The sequence below is a fragment of the Ctenopharyngodon idella genome, chromosome 8 (genome assembly GCF_019924925.1).
Source record: "Ctenopharyngodon idella isolate HZGC_01 chromosome 8, HZGC01, whole genome shotgun sequence".
In the NCBI taxonomy this organism is placed as follows: Eukaryota; Metazoa; Chordata; class Actinopteri; order Cypriniformes; family Xenocyprididae; genus Ctenopharyngodon; species Ctenopharyngodon idella.
The window spans coordinates 12465739-12479703 of record NC_067227.1 but is presented as its reverse complement, the minus strand read 5'-3'; the positions used below and the strand labels follow the sequence as shown (position 1 = coordinate 12479703).

General features: G+C 34.9%; 1 long non-coding RNA gene across 1 annotated transcript; it reads left to right on the top strand.

Annotated features, from left to right (window-relative positions):
• Positions 1 to 1501: 1501 nt before the first annotated feature.
• Positions 1502 to 11731, top strand: LOC127516950 (uncharacterized). Its single transcript, XR_007931149.1, has 7 exons — positions 1502 to 2834; positions 4307 to 4405; positions 4938 to 4977; positions 5323 to 5396; positions 10118 to 10171; positions 10236 to 10337; positions 10708 to 11731. It is a non-coding gene; the product is annotated as an uncharacterized LOC127516950 (long non-coding RNA).
• Positions 11732 to 13965: the final 2234 nt, after the last annotated feature.

The window sequence follows — 13965 nt, the reverse complement described above, 5'->3', positions numbered from 1 at the left end:
CATCCATTGACTGCCTTTGTAACAACCACTTTTATGCTTCAAAAACTTCATAAAGAGATTGGAAAACTAATCCATATGAATCAAGCGGTTTAAACTAAATTTTCTGAAGAGACTTGATTGCTTGTTATGATGAAAAGATTTAATTTAGGCTTTTACTCGCATGTAAACATTGATCAGCAAACATAAGCAGAAGCTCAACATAACTTGAATAACGCACAAGAACAAACCTCTTCCAGAAGCTCAAATGTGCTGAGTAACCAATGAGGTTCATTCTCGAAGTAGGTTAGGTTGAGCTTCTGCTTATATGTTCTCTGATCAATGTTTACGTGCAAGTAAAAGCCTAAAATAAATATTTTCATCATAACAAGCTATCGAGTCTCTTCAGACAGTTTGGTCTAAACCGCTCGATATGCTCATATGGATTAGTTTTCCGATCTCTTTATAAAGTTTTTGAAGCGTCAAAGTGGTAGTTACAAAGGCAGTCAATGGACAGAAATCTGACAGCATTCTGTCATTAAAAGGATCTTAATTTGTGTTCCGAAGATGAACAAAGGTCTTACGGGTGTGGAACGACATGAGGGTGAGTAATTAATGACAGAAATTTTATTTTGGGGTGAACTAACCCTTTAAGAAAAGGGAAAATAGCACTTGCTTTAACCAACACAAATATTTTTGAGTTTGTTCAAAAATTAAATTATCATTTTTCATTTACCCTGATGCTATCCCAGCTATCCCACAACTGCCTTTCTTCAGCAGAACACAAACATTTTTAGAATCAGTATCAGAGCCCTGCTGAGAAGAACTAGTTTAAAGTTGAGAATTTTTTACTTATTAATTTGTTTCTTTAATCACAATGGTGGAAGCCATTTTATTGCATTGTATGCATCCTTCAAAGCTTGAATTTCCTCCAGATTAAAAATATGCTTTTGTGTTCTGATAAAGAAAGTCATATAGACCATTAAATGGCATCAGGGTAAATAAATAATGAGAATATTTATTTTTGAAACCAAACTGCAAAAAAACAATGAAAAACAATGTCAATGAGAAAAGGGTAAATTGTACAGTCCAATGAGAGAAACTGTAAATTAAAGGTTTAGTTCACTTTCAAATAAAATTTTCCTGATAATTTACTCACCCCCATGTCATTCAAGATGTTCATGTCTTTCTTTCTTCAGTAGAAAAGAAATGAAGGTTTTTGATGAAAACATTCCAGGATTATTCTCCTTATAGTGGACTTCAATGGCCTCCAAATGGTTGAAGGTTAAAATGACAGTTTCAGTGCAGCTTCAAAGGGCTTTAAATGATACCAGACGAGGAATAAGGGTCTTATCTAGCAAAACAATCGGTCATTTTCGAAAAAAATGTAAATGTATATGCTATAAACAAATGATCGCCTTCTAAGTGCTTCCTCCAAAACCGTACTTTCGTATTCTTCAAAAAGCTTACGCTGTATGTCCTACGCCTTCCCTATTCAACTTACGGAACGAACGCAGCGCCAGTTCCATTTTTTCCGTAAGTAGAGGGAAGGTTTAGGACATACAGCGTAAGCTTTTTGAAGAATACGAAAGTGCGCTTTTGGCAGAACCACTTGGAAGGCGATCATTTGTTTACATAAAGCATTTTTTTTTTTTTCGAAAATAACCGATCGTTTCGCAAGATAAGACCCTTATTCCTCGTCTGGTATCGTTTAAAGCCCTTTTAAGCTGCACTGAAACTGTAATTTTGACCTTCAACCGTTTGGAGGCCATTGATGTCCACTATAAGGAGAATAATCCTGGAATGTTTTCATCAAAAACCTTAATTTCTTTTCAACTGAAGAAAGAAGGACATGGACATCTTGGATGACATGGGGGTGAGTAAATTATCAGGAAAATTTTATTTGAAAGTGAACTAATCCTTTAACCTTCAGAAAAGATTACATAAAAATGACTAACTTTTTTCATGTTTTATTGTCTATGGAACACATACTCTCATTCTCCCGCTCTTTATCACATACAAACGCACACACATATAGTGCAGACGCACATAGACGTAAGTATACACTGAAACTTTATCAACAAAATAAATTCGCAATTAAAAAGCACTGTGACATTTCTCAGTTGTGATGTAATAACGTAAGTTCTAAAATGACGATTTGAAATTAGCAATGGAGGACAGGGATGAGATGTCCCATACGGTAAAAAAAAATATATTTTATCTGGCCAAAATATATTTTAAATATATGGTAAATATATGTTGTAAACAGTGAAGTTCAATGAAATGTATTTTTGAAATTGAAAATATATTTTGTTTCAACCTTCATATACTTAAAATATATTTAAAAATGTATTTCAGGGGCAAGAAAATACATTTATATTTAAAAATATATTTCAGGGCGCAAGAAAATACATTTCCAATCTTATAGTCGACAATGCAAATGTGGGTGGAAGAAAGCCTTGTGATCAAAACTACATTCCATTAAATGTTAGAAGAATTTTAAACACTTACAGAAAAAAACATGAATTTCCCCATATTTTCCACATTGACCAATTTTGTTCACACGATCTTCTCAAGCCTTGATCCCCAGCCTTTATTGGAAACACGCTCACAAATGTGTATTTTAATCTATTATTTATTAATTACTTTATTTATTCATTTGTTTATTTATTTGTAATTTAATGTCAGTGTAATATAGCATTTAAATGCACATCAAATAAAAATAAATAGATGAATAACTTTGATGTAATTTGAATTGGAAACCACTAGCAGCGCTCACGGACTTTTGGGGTACTGCGCATGCGCGTCATTTTGAGCTGTAACGGTCGTCAGTTAACCGGGAGTTCTCGGAGGAAAAGGTGAGTTATAACTTTATTTTTAGTCATCATTTTTCACATATGTAATGTTAATTGCTACTTTGGATGTATAATATTTTGTATTGTCAAGGTTTTTTAACTTTGTCAATTTAATGCCCTGTTTGTTTCATTTGCTCACATGAAACGCATCTGAGATTTTTAGATTTCCGTTTTAACGTTAGTTGTGTTTAATTTGGACACTAGCGAAAACTAACGTTACACACAAAAAATATTTAATTTTTTTTTTTTTTTTTTTTTTTAATTTCAGCTGTAGAGTGTTTGGAAGACCGTGCCGCTTGCTATTGTTGATCGACGATGCTCACGTGATCCTGTCACTGATAGTTTTGCTAAATTTAAATGTTTTTCTAAACTTGTTAATTCGGCACACGTTATTCGCTCGTTATTAGAGTTCAGGCATACGCTGGTTTGGCATTAATGGCGTTTCATTCTCTCAAATTTTCTATTATTATTTTTTTTTAATATAGCCTAGGTTATATAATACTGTAGTTTTTGCTCACTTTCTGCTGAATGACAAGCTGTTTTCGATGAACCAGTTGAGCCAGTGATTCAGTAAGTCGCTTGTAACAAAAGATGCTTATTTGTCACCGTTTACATGTCATTCATTACTGTATGTACTTTTTATTTTCAGAAGTAGAAGCGGAGATAGTTTGTGCAACAGCAACATGTTGAGAATGATCATGAGACACTTTAAGAAGTAGAATAATTTTTTTTTAAATTATTTAATTATTTTATTTGTGTAATTAATGAATTGATATGTTCTCTGCACTTCTGTCTTTGTTAAAGGGTTAGTTCACCCAAAAATTAAAATAATGTCATTTATTACTCACCCTCATGCCGTTCCACACCCGTAAGACCTCCGTTCATCTTCGGAACGCAAATTAAGATATTTTTGTTGAAATCCGATGGCTCAGTGAGGCCTGCATAGCCAGCAATGACATTTCCTTTCAAGATCCAGTGGCTTCATTAAGCTTCGGAGCGTAATGAATCTTTTGTGTCGAATCATGATTCGGATCGCGTGTCAAACCGCCAAACTGCTGAAATCACGTGACTTTGGCACTCCGAACTGCTGATTCGACACAAAAGATTCATAACGCTCCGAAGCTTCATGAAGCAGTGTTTTGAAATCGGCCATCACTATATATCGTTATTTATTTATTTTTTTTGGTGCACAAAAAATATTCTCGTCGCTTGATAATATTAATATTGAACCACTGTACTCACATGAACTGATTTAAATATGTTTTTAGTACATTAATGGATCTTGAGAGAGGAAATGTCATTGCTGGCTATGCAGGCCTCACTGAGCCATCGGATTTCAACAAAAATATCTTAATTTGCGTTCCGAAGATTAACGAAGGTCTTACGGGTGTGGAACGGCATGAGGGTGAGTAATTAATGACAGAATTTTCATTTTTGGGTGAACTAACCCTTTAATATCTGTCTGTCTGGAACAGGTGCGGGTCCAAACCCATCTGACAAGCTTCTTTGTCCACATGCTGTCCGCCCCACCAGCCCAACGATTGTGCTGGAGAGCCTCTGACCACAAGTCATAGGTACAGGATAATGTTCATAGTCAAGTCATCTTCATTTCTGTAGCAAAAACAGCTGCACGGTAATTAACATGGAAGTAACAGAATTCAAAAGACTGTAGAAATTCAAAAGTTGAATTTAAATATAAAGGCCAAATTACAGATTTTTTTTTTTTTTGGCTAAGAAAAATAAAGTTTTTGTTTCTGATAATACAGAGTAAAAAAACAACAGTAGTCAATATGACCCTTGTTGAAGTGAAACAATAGGTGTGTGTTAGAAAAACACTAATATTTTAAAGTCTGTGCTTCCAAATGACTCCTCAAGCTTTAAAACACATCACAAATTACAACATGCTGACTTTGAGCCCATATTTGACAGTTGGCAAATTTGTAAGTGTAACAAATTTACCATAGTAGTATTTTCCTCAAACACACCTATTGTTTCACTTCAGAAGACACTCGTCAACTGAGGTCATATGGATTACCATCATGTTCACTTTGCGTGAACTCACAGAGATGGATTATTTTTCTTAAAATCTCTGTTTGTGTTCCACAGAAAAAGAGAATGTCATAATCATCTGGAACAGCATATGAGGGTAAGTAAATGATGAGATCATTTCTGTTTTTGGGTAGATTATCCCTTTAAGTTAGGTTAGCTTGAATGTGCCTTTGTGATATTCCACTATCCCTTCATTTGTAAAAGTGAAAATGCAATGCAGAAGTGTAAAGAAAGGCTAATTCGACCTCTCCTCAATCATCAGTTTCTTTACTGTACTGTCCAAAAATATGCCCATTAAATATCTTTAAAATCCAGTATACCTGTAATTGTTTTAGTTCCAGTGTAAACACAAATATCAGGAAATCCAAAACTAGTCAGAAGACAAAGTGCATGCCCTCTGTACCTGTACAGATGTTCAGTTATTGTGTTTTGTCTTTTGTAGGAGCAAAGAGCAAAACTGACAGTGGTGGAGAGAGAAGAAGTGCCCTTGACGAGGAAACCATGGCAGTTATATAGGTAAGTCAATACTTGGTGAAAGGAAAATTTACTAGAAAGATTTAGTTAACTAAAAAAAATTAACTGATTTTTTTCTCGCAGTCAAGAAGAGATTTCCAAATGTGTCCAAAGAGGCTTTAAACTGGGGAAACTGAGACTTCTTGAAAGCAAAAAAGTTATATTTGTTTGAATATATTGTAATATTGTATATTTTTTGAACATTGTAAAGTATGTTCTTTGCTGATTTTTATTCAAATGTTCACGTGTTATGGACAAGAAATAAGTTTTTCAAATGTCATATGTGAATGTATTTTCTTGGGTTGAAATATATGTAGGGCAAAATATATTTTTAAACGCTTTTGAAAAATATATTTTGAAAATATATTTTAAAAAAATATACAAAAAAATGGCCAAAAAATATATTTTTAGAAAATATATTTATGTAAATATATTTGAAAATATATTTTAGCGAATATATTTTTTGGCCATTTTTTGTATATTTTGAAATATATTTTAAAATATATTTTTTTACCGTAATAAATAATTACACACAAGATCGTTTTAAGGACAAAAACCTGAAAAATGTCTTGAAATACAACATCTGAACAATATCTTGAGCCGCTTTGAGTCGTGGCTGCATTAACGTACAATCTCGGATAGGCCTATGCATTATTTTTCTAATAATTCAGCGGCCCGTCATCAGTTATTCCTAAACCTAGCGTTAAAATCGGAGTTTGGAGAACACTGACTAGTGAAATGCCTCACCCATTGATAACTGTCTGTCTGTCTGTCTGTCTTTCTGTAACACGCGATTCGCGCCAAAAACAGTCAAAAATATCTCACGAGCCACAAAAAAGGCTATTTTACAAGTTGAGTGCAACATAATAAAATAACAACAAAGAAATAATCTTACCTTGAACAGTTTCCTTCCCAGGTGAAAAAAAAGTATACTTGAGTGCGTTAAAAAAATACTTAAATACAAGCAAGTACATTTGTAGTACATTCTTTATTTTGGTGCTAAATAAAAGTGTCAGAGTCATACACTATAAATACACTATTTCAAAGTATATTTGTACTTCAGTGCACTTGGAAAAGTATACTAAATACCACTACTACTTAAATTGATTTTTAGTACAATGAAATAAAGTATACTACCACAAAAATATACAGAGGAGTTTTATTAGTGCATTTCTAAACAGTTTACTAGAAGTACATTGGTAATAAATATATGCTTTGATACACTTTTAAAAAATATGCTAAACACAATATACTTTTAGTGAAGTTAGTGTATTTACAGAAAACATATAGTTATGTTACTCTTACTTAAAGTATTTTTTATATGTACTTTAAGAAAATAGCAAAAGGATTCAGCTTTAAGCGAGTTTAAATGTACTTAACCATGTGTAGGCCTACTGCAATATAGCCTATTTTAAATATATATTTAGAATTTTAATATTTTCAAAATAAAGATATTTTGAAAAACATTTTAACATTTACAATGTACCAACTTAATGTATTATAAACATTTGTCAACTGTTAAGCATTTCCATAAGCATATTTAAAATTAATATGTTGTTCAGTTTTACTTATTTGTACTTGTAAAAGGTTATGCTACTTAAAAGACTGTTGGCCATTACATGATATGTTAATTGTAATAGAGTACTACTGGAATTCCCACAAGGATTTCAACATCATATTATTTGAAATGCATCATAAATCAATTTTCCAAAGATGTTTAAAAAAATCCCTATATATTTAATTGTGTTTAAATTTAATCAACATGTGTAACACACGTGACGAAACCTGATTGGTCGTTGAACAGCTCTGATTGGTTCTTATGATAATGAGCTGCAGCCTCTCACCTGAGATAAGCTGTTTACCAGATATGCTGTGCATACGTAGCCTATGTGCCTTGAATGTTAATAGAAGACTAAATTTAAACTGTTAAATTCTATAGACTAGAGTGATCGTGTCACTTTAGAGCACTTGGAAGAGACCACGCGATTCATATGCATTACTTTTTTTTGCGATGACTTTTTGAAACATGAACAGTTTTGGTGAATCGTCTTTCATCGGAGGGATACGATACATTAAAATATCTCAGTTTTTCTTTCGTGTGGCTTTTAGAACCCCGTTATTTTGTGACTCCAGGTAAGATTTGTATTTAATTAACTACTTTTCTGTGCCAGTCATATTTTTGATACAAAGTGTAACAGCGCGTCTTTTTCAGTGCAGCTATATTCAATTTGACCAATCAGACTCGATCAGATGAAGATGCTGCCCGCAGAAGTAACTGGTAAGTTTTTAGTTGCTGTTTGCATAAAGAAAATGTGTGTTGTTTGCATAAATTAAAAAATAAAAAACTGAAATCTAAGTGCAGAGACAAGCGAAGAAGAGTGTGTTTTAATGTAGTATCAACTCTGTTATAGAGATTTTTTGAATCAGGCCTAATAGAGGGTGATTCTGTCAATCATGGAAGGAAAATATTAGCAATATTCCCATTCCACACTGTAAAACATCAAAAATTGAGAACTTAAAAGTTTAAGGCAACAAACTTCAGCACATATTTGAGTTTTCTCAACTTGTTTTTGGAAATTTGAGTTTTTTCAACTTGTTGTATAAACTGAATACAAGTTGAGAAAACACAAAAATCTGCTGAAGTTTGTTGCCTTAAACTTTTAAGTTTTCTCAACTTTTGATTTTTTACAGTGCATGTGTCTAATCTGTGCTTCCTTTGAGTCATTCATGTAAAAGTTTATTTTTTAATTGTTTCTGTTTTTGGTAAAGCTGCAGGGTACTTGTCGTAGTTGCCTTGGCATACAATATTTTGCAAACTTCTAATTTCTTTAAATCTTTGCAACAGAGGTGTAGATAATGCATGTTAGCATAACCACAAAATACACAATCATGGGAATTACCCTACGTTCAAATAAACCACAATTATCAATATACAACATACCCTGTAATACTCACAGGTTGCTTTATTGCTTCAAATATCAATATCAGTGATTTTGTGATTAAACTCTGCTCACTGTAAATGGTGTTGTTGGGCTTCTTCTAATCTTATGTTCAGTGTAACTCAGTGCTGCATAGTGACAACAGACAAGAGGATAAAAATGGATATTCATATGTCAAGCTTGATGAGGATATAGTCAAAAGGTTAACTGAGAAGTCAACAAAATTCTAATGAATATCAATGCAAATTATAAAACACTGTATATTCAATCATGGATGCAAAAATGTTATTCATTTGTTAATTTTATACAAATTATTTTTCCCTTTCACAGATTCTGTGATAAAGCAGCCTTCAAATACTACAATGTCTGAATTACAAGCCCTCAGTTGCAGAAAATGCAAGTTGTGCTCAAAGAAGTGATCCTCCACTTGAAGATGAAGATGTGACATTTAAACTCTTTTGTTTCTTTGTTTGGTTCAGGCATTTGTATGCTTACATTTGTTTAAAAAAAAAAAAAAAAAAAAAATGCACTATTCACTTCTGTACTTTGTTTTTCAGTGTCTTTTTCAGAAAATTGCATTGTAATTCTTATTCATTAATGTAATATTCTGTACTTTTCAGTAATACAGGTATAACTTAAATTTATTTATTTATTTGAATGTATTTTGGTCAAAAGATTAAATGCTGCTGTACTTTTTTAATGTACTGTAAGAATATTTGTAATGGTGTACACAATATATAGTGCATTAAAGTTTTTAGATTTCAAAGTATGTGTGTGTATGTACAGATAAAACAGCTTTATAATAAACCAAGTAGTGTTATGCTAATGCATTTATAATGGTGTTCTTAAGATTATCTCAAGAAGTACTAAAGAAGTGCTTTTAGTACATTAAGTACAAAATAAGTGCACGAAAATAGAGCACTTTAAGTACATTATGGAAGTGTACTAAGTGTACTAAAATAAAGTTTATTTTACTGCACTTTTTTTTCACCTGGGTGGGTCTTAACCCTATCAAAACGGACAAGTAGCATTTGAGAAATGCTTTATGAACATGCTCAGCATGGTCTCTATGCTCATGTCTCAAGGCTGACATTTTTTATGATGTATATTCCAAGCATTGAGCCTCAGATCATTCAAAAGGTTTGGCTGGTTAGCAGTGGCAGTTTGACCCTGCTGGTAGATCCTGTAACTGCACCATTAAGTGGCAAAACAAAAGCTCACTTTTGAGGGAACACAATGCTGTGTCATGGTGTTGACGCTAAATAGGAATGATTCCTGTGGAACTGGTGTCTGAAGCATGTGTGGAAACTTCTCAATTCTATTCTATTGCATCAATTCTATTGGCCAACGTGAGGTCAGGTAGTGTAGTACATCAGTGAGACCATATAAAAGGCAACTACGTCACAGAATCCCCATCTATATCGTCATCAGGAAGCCGTATGTCTGTTTCATTGTGATTGTCTGTCAAAATTTTACACCCTATTCAAATGATTTTGTTTAGATAGGTGTAATAAAAGATGGACAAGCAAGTGTGGCCGGATAAGTCACTTCATCTTATTGGTTGGTTGAAGTATAGTTTGCAGACCAATGAGGTGATAGTAGCCGTACTATTTAAGGACCCTTATTTTGATGGGTAGGTATGTTTCTGTGACTTGGGGTGCTTCTTTCTCTACCTGGCACTTCTGTTTCCATTCCCATTCTTATCCCGGTATGTTGAGTTTCTGCTGATGGTGTAATGATGGGCATGTTGTGAGGCTAATATGCGCTATTTATATTTTAATTTAGAGCGGGGCTGGTGGCGTTGGCGTTGCGGCAAGTTGTGGCAGAGTTCGCGTGCAGGTATGGTTGGTGTTTAATTTTTATTACCGCCTCAGTCATGGTTTTTACTGTTTGTTGCTCTCAGTGCTAGCAACGAGGGCAGGTGCTTGAATGCTGGCCGGTAGACAGAGCTGCAGCATCGGTAGTGAGTAAACGTACAGCTGTGCGTCTAGTGTTTGTTCAACTTGTGAGTATGCCTTTCTTGTTTTTCACATTTGGGGTTTTGTGAATTTAGATTAATTCTCGTACTCCTCGTTTAAAGGTAAACGAGAAATATCTAGACTTTTAAGCCCTGTTCCTAGCCAATGACTTCATTGCTGTATTGCTTATGGATACGTTTTTTTTGTTTTGATCATGTCGTTTGCGGTCACTGGTGCTGTTTACGGCTTTGCTGCTCTGCGAGTTGCCGGTGCTGTTAACTTTAGCATCTGAGTATTGCGTCCGCAGGGCTGTCTACCAGTTAATTTCTTGGATTTATTTATTTTTTTTAATTAATAATCAGTATAACTTTCTTTTGAATTTCTTTATAAATGTTTTTTTTCTCTTTGTTTCTCCAGGGGCCAGTGAGGATTCATGTGGAACTGGGGAGGCTAGCTGCTTTCATTCTGTGGTGTGTTTCATGGTGTGCTGTGTGTGCTGATACAACTTTGGTGTGAATTGAAGTGGGTTTTGGCCTGCCTGCCTTGTTCCCAACTATTTGTACCATTGTGGATGTTTTGTGAGAGAGAATTTTAATCAATGCTGGTGATTTTACAATAAAGTGTATTTTTTTGTATTGATACTCACATCTCCCTAATCTCTTCGCCTTCAATTGGTGAAACTTATCTGTGTGTCCTTTATTGGGAGTTATTTCCCTGGCCTCCCACCAGGGTGGTGTAGTCAGATAAATTTAATTGTGATTAACATTTCCCTCCATTTGGTACCGCCACACAAGCATTTCTGTCAGGACCACTATCATCAAATATGCAAATGGCCAGTGTAAATGGCCATTTTATGGCTTATATGGTCACCATGGAGAGGCCTCTATGGTTAACTTCTAGTGTAGTGTTTCTCTACGGGGGCGGTACCACCCCCCAGGGGTGATCAGAGAACAACTGTCACGGTCACTATCTGTCTCACTGTCCCTGAACTCCATTTCCCAGCATTCCTCCTGATCCACACCTGCACCCAGTCAGCTCATCATCTCATGGATTCCCTGCACCTGCACATCATCATTAGCACTTCCTATGAAGACTCACTTCTCCTGCACTCCCCGGTCTGGTCTTGTCAACTTCTATGACAAGCTCCACGACCCTCTTACCTGTGATCTACTTACTTGTTGTTCCTGCGTTCTCTCCTTGTTCTCCACCGCGCCAGATCTCCACCGTCTCCACGCTCCGCTGTTCCCTCTGGATCCCCTGGAAAAGACAAACAGACAATCACTATCAGATAAGCCCCATATGACTTTCACATTCCCTGCCTGCTTACCTGGACATTCTGCTCGTCTCACACTTCCCCGCTGTTGTTCAATAAACCTGCTGTTGTGTATATCACTTACCTCTGTGTCCCGTGTCTATCTGCTGAAAACAATGGGTCCAGGCAAGACAAGATTAAACATGTAATTACTTGAAAAAGAATTGCCTACAACATTCTAAAATCTACCAGTTTAATGCGACATGTAAGCTATCGTTTCTTTAGCAATGACCAGCGCTCAAGCACTGACTAGAATCAAGTGGTGGCTAGAATCCAGCGCTGACAAGAATCAGCATTCACGTGCACAAAAATGTGTTTCGCGCTGACAACAATCCGGTGGTGGCTAGAATCCAGCGCTGACTAGAATCACGCAGCGGAGGAATGTAAAGTTGACAAGCCATTAAAGTATAATGCTATTTCATGTATTCTGACTTATTTACACTGTTAAAGAGTTGGATTCTCATGCTAAACATGGCCAGAGTTTCAAAACACGAGTTAGACGAATGACGGAGTATTTCTGTGCCAAAAATTCTCTTCCAAATTCTTACAGAATTCAGGATCTTTTTTCGAGTATCGGCCTGAGTGATGTCAACAAGGTCGGAATTCCTTGTACGGGCACTTCTCCCGGAAGGACGCGTGCACACACGGCGACCAGAGCTAGAGAGCAAGAGCACACCCATCAACGCGCGTTCGGGTTTACGGAAGTCGGCGGCAGCGCTGCACAGGTCACAGGACTTCACGAAATCAACAATGATTTCCTTGCTTCCCAAAGAACCCAGCGTTAAGTAGAGCTGAGAGTTTTGTGCTCAAGCAATACATTGATGCGCTCTCGACATTTGTTATTAAAATAACCATAGAAACTGATAGTTGCAATCACTTTTTTCTTGGTTAAAATGAATGGAGAATATCTCGTGTTTTTCCGTGGCTGCTCGAGCCCTCAGGATCGGCGCTTATGGTTTCATTAACAGGGCCCAATTCTACGCCGGATTTACAGATCATTTGAAACTGAAAGATGGAGCGGTCACAGCGGTAATGATCCCGGTTATGAGTCGGAACCGCAGGTGGTGAGTAAAACTGCTTCAGTGCATATAATGTAAACAACGCGAACGTAGTGAATTCATAAATTCATTATTCATCATTCACTATACACTATATTCATTATAGTGATTCAAAAGTTATCCAGGGATAATGCGATTGTGTATTGCGTGTGTTTAAATACATCTGTTTAGCTGACCATCGATAGCTTGCAGCCGATCTCTACACAAAAGCTGCGCGTGCTCGGTACAGCGTATGTATCTTTTATAAATATGATAAAACTAAAGACTTTGGAGATATGAAGGATGCACTACTACTCTATAGGTACTCAAGATTAACATGAGATTGGCAGAAACTGTGTGTGATACCCCCCCCTTTAAAAAAGGTTTGACTTAAGAACCACTTATATTTTTAAATATTTTCAATAAATCATGTTCCCATTCACTCCGGTGATTAATTTTAAAATGCATTAAACTAAACTCTATTTATAAGGTAAAACTTTTGCATTTTTAGGCATTAACTAATGCCAATGCCTAATTTACTGGTCAGGCATTATTGTTAACTCACAAGACTGTAAGGAGAAAATGACAATTTGATGGATAATTTAGATATATTCTGTAATCACATTTAGGTAATGTATTAATTCCACCATCACATCTGAGCGCGAAATGCTGCTTGGATAGTTTCAAGATAGTTAAAATAATTAATAATACAGTAATAATTTAATTGTTCATATGTATTTGTTCTTGTTAGATTTTGTTTTTATTTGACTGATTATGAACACAAATTCATTTTAATTGTATTAATTATACCATTGATGAAAACACAAGTATTTAGGCCTATAATAACATAATTTTTAATGAAAAATCTTGATTGTATATATATATATATATATATTTTTTTTTTTTTCAAAAGTAAGGTTAATGTAAGCCGCTTCCTGCAATACTCTCCTAAATGCGTAATAAAACCTAAGTGCAAACATTACCACTTTAATGACCGTTTACACTACGGTCGTTTTTACTGCCCAATGACAGCCCATCTTATATCTACTTTGAGAGGCCTGGGAGAGAGTCAGAAGTTGACTTGTTGCCCCACATAAGTTTGTAATAGCATATTTTAACTAGATTTTCAAATGGATAAAGAAAAAAAAAAAAAAAAAAAACTGGCAAAATGTTGGCTTTATTAAACTGTTTTAAACGTGAATAAACAGTCTCATATGTCTATTTATTTTTAATATAGGCTTACAATTTATTAATTTATTCTATTTTATTTAAGATTTTTACATTTAACAGAATAATCAAACATTTAGCATAAAACAAGAATTGCAC